Genomic DNA, 6135 nt, shown 5'->3' with positions numbered 1-6135 from the left:
CATTTTCCTTGGCAGGTCTTTCCCTGCAAACCCTAACAAAAATGCTTGTTTTTTTTTAAACAAATGTTAATTTAAACATTTTCTTCAACTCATTATATATCATTTCCCAATTTTTAAAAATTTCTCTGCAATCCCACCGCCTGTTGTTCTGTTCTTAATGCTTTTCAACAGAGAGCAATTCTGCACATCGTGATGAGCCACCGAAATACAAGATGTCGAGTGATTGTGTGAATACGATCTGTGCGAATGTCCCCTGGAAAGACCACCATCCCACTCTGGTCTTTGGCACAAGTTAACTGTCTTTGATGGCTGGTGACTGCTAGCTATTGAGCATGCCACAGCTTCCATGAAAGGCAGGTGGATGGGAAACGTGGTCGTATTTTATAGGTGCACAGTGGAAGAACTCTTCCATCTTTTTGCAGCTGGGTGGCAAGAAGCATTCGGGGTGCGGGGACAACGCTTCAAGCTGCTGGTCTTGAGGAAACTGGCGTTGCTTTTTAAGAGACTGTACCAGTTTGTGTGGATGCCTGCCTGCTCGCTGTGTGCCTTGTAAATAAATAGATCTTACCAGAAAAATACTCAGCAGCCATGGAGTCTCTATGTTCTTCCAAGGGAAGCGGCCCAATCCAAAAAGGTAGCTCCAGGGATGTCCTGCGACTCTCAGGAAGCAGGAAAAGCCACAAACACCAAGGGCTCTGCAACTCCCTGTACTTGGTACACACACACACACAAACTGCACAATTGCAGTTGCACATGCAATCAAACCCCATCCAGCAGGTTTAAGATATAAAGGACTTCCCTTCTTCTCTTTCCATGGTTCATTTTGCATATCATAAAAGGTAATGGGACCCCTGACCATTAGGTCCAGTCGTGGCCGACTCTGGGGTTGCGGCGCTCATCTCGCTTTGTTGGCCGAGGGAGCCAGCATACAGCTTCCGGGTCATGTGGCCAGCATGACTAAGCCGCTTCTGGCGAACCAGAGCAGCGCACGGAAACGCCGTTTACCTTCCCGCAAGAGTGGTGCCTATTTATCTACTTGCACTTTGACTTGCTTTCGAACTGCTAGGTTGGCAGGAGCAGAGACCGAGCAATGGGAGCTCACCCTGTCACGGGGATTCGAACTGCCGATCTTCTGATTGGCAAGCCCTAGGCTCAGTGGTTTAACTCACAACGCCATCCTCATCCAACTTAGCATATCATAAACCCCTGTATATTTTACAAAAACTATACCATTCAGTATTCCATTATTACATCCATCAAAACTTATTTACACTGTTGAATTTATCTCAACGCTGCCAGCGTTTTCAGCTGTACACAGTTATTTCCCATATATTCAACAAACGTTTCCAGTCTTCTCTAAACGTTAAGTTCTTCTTGCTCCCTTATTCTATACGTTAAGTTTGCAAGCTGCACATATTCTGTCAACTTAAATTGCCATTCTTCTTTTGTTGGGACCTCGCTCATTTTCCATTTTTGGGCTAACAAAACAAGGGCCGCAGTAGTGGCATACATAAATAACCTCTTTTGACACCTGGGAATTTCAGTCTGAATTATCCCCAACAGAAAAGACTCTGGGGTTTTTTGGGGAAAGTACTTCTCACCTGGAGCATCATCCTGTTTTATTTTGCTCTTCCACTCCTGTCCCTCACATTCACCACTTCCCTCTCCCAGCCCTGGATCTCTCCCTCCCACATTCTCAAGATCTCTGTGTGAGTATCAAAGACTCCTTTGCTAAGCAGCTCACAGTTCCAGCCCAGCTACCATGCAGCATAGGGCAAATTTTCACAGAGAGTGCTATCGGATGCAAAATACAGCGCTGGGTTCAGCGCTGCCACTGAAAATCTCAGCTGCCACCGAAGAGTAAAACGTAAAGCAAATCTCTGTCCCCCTTTGGCTGCAAAAGTGTGGTTAACCCTTGCTGAGATCTCAAAAGCCAGAGTGAGATTTGCCCTGGGTGGTTTGTTGATTTTCCCTGTGGGTGGGACCTGAATAAATTATGCAGATGAAAGGAAATCTTGCAAACTTGCAAAAGCCACACAAATCTTAAGAGGGGGGTAACAGAGAGTCTTGCGAAGACCAACAGATTTAGGGCTGCAATCCTAGACCCACTTACCTGGGAGCAAGTACCACTGAATTCAACCGGCGTAACTTCTGATTTCTTCTGGCCGAGGTCTTCGGTTGGGCTAGAGGAACCAGCTTCACTGGACGCATGAAATGACTACCAAACTGGGGAGGCGTTTTTATACCCCAAGTGTGGAAGCGAGTAAGATAAATATTTCTGGTTTACAAAACCAAGGTTAAAAGATTGCTTGCCCTTTTGGTCTTGTGTTACAAAGCAACAGTATTTTTCTTTGTTGCTGTGTATGCAAGAGTTTTAATACAGCTACCCAGACAATAAAGATGTGTTCTCTGCTGTCCTTGGAGGGCAGAACCATCAGTTACAGGAGAGCAGATTGTGGCTAAACATTATCCAAAATGTCTTGACTGAAAGAGCAGTTCAGCAATGGAACTAGCCCAGATTCTGTTATATGTTCCTACTGTTCACCTAGGTCATCCTTTTTTAATGCAACCTCTGGACCACTGCATCAAATCTGTTAGCCTTCCAATGTGCTCTTCTTTCTTGGTCAGTCTTGTTGCAGTCAGTCACCAGGTGAGAAAAATGAGATTTTTCCCCCTGTTCTTGACCTAACCCCTTCAGATCCAAGGCTCCTGATCGTGGATGAGGAACAGCTGAAGGAGCTGGGTATGTTTATTTTATTTTTTTATTTTTTTTAATAATATTTTATTAAGTTTTCTCAAGAATAAAGACCACAAAAATAACAAAAAAGAAACAAACAACAACATCAGAGACAGAAAAAGAAAAATTACAATAATCAAAAATCAAAAATTCCACACAGAAAACAAAAAGATAAGAAAATAAAAATAAAAATCTCTCCTTTCAAATTCTCAACATTCTTTAACCCAGGAGCTGGGTATGTTTAGCCTGGAAAAGAGGAGACTGAGAAGAGATATGATAAAAGGTAAAGGTAAAGGTACCCCTGCCCGTACGGGCTAGTCTTGACAGACTCTGGGGTTGTGCGCCCATCTCACTCAAGAGGCCGGGGGCCAGCGCTGTCCGGAGACACTTCCGGGTCACGTGGCCAGCGTGACATCGCTGCTCTGGCGAGCCAGAGCCGCACACGGAAACGCCGTTTACCTTCCCGCTGGTAAGCGGTCCCTATTTATCTACTTGCACCCGGAGGTGCTTTCGAACTGCTAGGTTGGCAGGCGCTGGGACCGAGCAGCGGGAGCGCACCCCGCCGCAGGGATTCGAACCGCCGACCTTTCGATCGGCAAGTCCTAGGCGCTGAGGCTTTAACCCACAGCGCCACCTGCGTCCCTTAGAGATATGATAGCCATCTTCAAATGTCTCATGGATGATGGAGCAAGCTTGTTTTCTCCTGCTCTGGAGGGAAGGACTCAAACCCATGGCTTCAAGTTGCAAGGAGATTCCAACTTAACATCAGGAAGAACTTTCTGATGCTAAGAGCAGTTTGACAGTGGAATGGGCTCCCCTAGGAGAAGGTGGACCCCCCTTGGAGGTTTTTAAGCAGAGATTGGATGGCCATCTGTCATTGATGCTTTAGTTGAGATTCCTGCATTGCAAGGGGTTGGACTAGATGACCCTCGGGGTCCCTTTTAACTCAACAGTTCTTTGATTCTGTGATTTCAGACATCAGGAAGTCTCCCTGCCTGCAACCTGCTGGGCAGGGAGGAGAGACCAGGGGTGTGAGAGAGAGAAGGTGAGAGAGTGGGGACTTTTCCATTTGGCTCTGACCCCCACCCACTGCCAGATTCGGTCTCACCCACCACCAGTTCACAGCCGGACAGCGTATTACCCATCCCCACGAGAGGAATGTGGGTCACACAGAAAAAAGTCCGCCCCCCACCGCTATGAAACAGAGGCGCTAATTCCCTGTTCATGCACCCAAAGATGGAGGAGCGATTATGTTAAGGGGTGGCCGGGAAGAGTGAGGTCATTGCTGTGATGAGCCAAGCCAAGATGGGAGATAATGGAAACCCCTTTTACTGGGAATGGACTCATTTGGGCATTTTAGCCTAGCGGAAATAACAGCACCTGCATCCCACAAGGCCATTAGCGGATGGGAGAGAAGTCCTTTTGAGTGGACTTAAATGGGGGTGGGCAGGTGCCGCGGGAAACAGCTTCTTCCCCCATGGGATGGGAGCCTCCGGCTTTCGATCTCAGGACCCGTGGAGCACCAAAGCAGTGCCCACTAGGGATCCATCTGCAGAGCACCATTCGTAAGAAGGGCCCTGCAGCCGGTCACGCAAAAAGAGCCTAAGAAGAGGCCGCTGGATCAGGCCAATGGCTCATCAAGTCCAACATCTTGCCACCCAGATTATTATTATTATTATTATTATTATTATTATTATTATTATTAACAGGATTCGAGCACCAGAGCCCCCTCCTCTCCTGCAGTTTCTAGCAACTGGTAGAATAATAGAATCACAGAATTGTAGAGTTGGAAGGGTCCCGAGGGTCATCTAGTCCAACCTGCTGCGATCTCAGGAATCTCAGCTTAAGCATCCCTGACAGATGGCCATTCCACCTCTCCTTAGAAACCTCCAAGGAAGGAGAGTCCATAAGCTCCAGAGGGAGACCTTTTCACTGTCGAACAGCTCTTAACATCAGGAAAAACTTTCTAATGCTGAGTCAGAATCATCTCCTTCCTTGTAACTTGAAGCCACAGGTTCGAGTCCTACCCTCCAGAGCAGGAGAAAACAAAGTTGTTCCCTCTTCCTCGTGACAGCCTTTGAGATCCTCTTTTAAAGCCATCCGAGTTGTAGTCCAACAACATCTGGAGACCCAAAATTGAGAAAGCTTGTTCCAGACTGTTGGGGAGTCCAGCAATTCCAGGAGGACGACGGGTCAAGGGGCTGGTTTTTATTTCCTTTATGGTTTTGGCATTCCATTTTCTTCATTTTGTGCTTAAACTCGGAACACGTTTTTCTACACAAACCACGCAGTACTAGAGTCAGACGTGGAAGAACATAAGCTGGTTGCCCCACCTAGTGGCAAGAAGCTGCAAAGGCATTTAGCGACCCAAATCTCATGCAATATTGCCCTTCTTCCCTAAAATAAAGAAAACAGCGTGCAAAATGGGGCCACCCCCAGATAAGGTTTGGGTCTGCACTGGGAAAAACCTTCAGCTATGCAGAAAAATACAATGCAGGCCTGAGTACTTTTTAGAGAGGAAACCGCCCCCCCCCAACATATGAAATCTACAGTAGCACAGCATCTTATTCTGGGCTCATAGCTGTTCCCAGAATAAGATGTTGTGCTACTGTAGAAGCCAAAGGACAGGACAACAGCCTTCTCCTTAACTAACCAAACCGGAAGAGATGAGTGCAAATTCAGAAGAATGAATCACGTTTTCTTGACATTGCAGAATTCAGGTGTGTTCCTGGCTCTTAGCAGAACACAGATTTTAATTTTAAGGGATGGGGAACGTGTGCCCTTTAAATGCTGTTGGACAAAGTCCCATCAGGCCCAGCCAGCATAGCCAAAGGTCAGGGATGATGGTAGTTGTAGTCCAACAATATTAGATGAAGCTCTCCATCCCTCATGTAAACAGAACTTGCTGAGGTTCCAGAAACCACCTTTGACAACCCCCTTCCCAGCATCTAAAACTTACAACTGTGCTATCAAACCCCTAGAGCTTTGAAAAATTAAGCATGCTTTGGGGCTTGACATTTAATTGAATTCCCTCGGGGCTCTGTGTCTTCCTTAAATAAAACCTTGTGATACAAATGCATCAAAATAATAGAGGCTTTTTTTTTTAGGGGATGAAAGAAACAGCACAAAAATGATCTTGTTGCTACCTATTTGTTTGTGGAGGGGTCGTTCTGCCCTCTTCCCAAAATCCATTTTCTACCAGCAGCTCACAGCTGTCTATGGAGTCACAGATCAATCTGGGGTTCCAGGGCGGCTGTCTACCGGCTCCATCTGGTACGCAGGATGAGACCCTCCCTGCCCGCAGACTGTCTTGCCAGAGTGGTGCATGCTCTGGTTATCTCCCACTTGGACTACTGCAATGCGCTCTACCTGGGGCTACCTTTGAAGGTGACTCAGAG

This window comes from Podarcis cretensis (genome assembly GCF_951804945.1).
Source record: "Podarcis cretensis genome assembly, chromosome: 9".
Lineage (NCBI taxonomy): Eukaryota > Metazoa > Chordata > Lepidosauria > Squamata > Lacertidae > Podarcis > Podarcis cretensis.
This window is presented reverse-complemented; position numbering follows the sequence as displayed.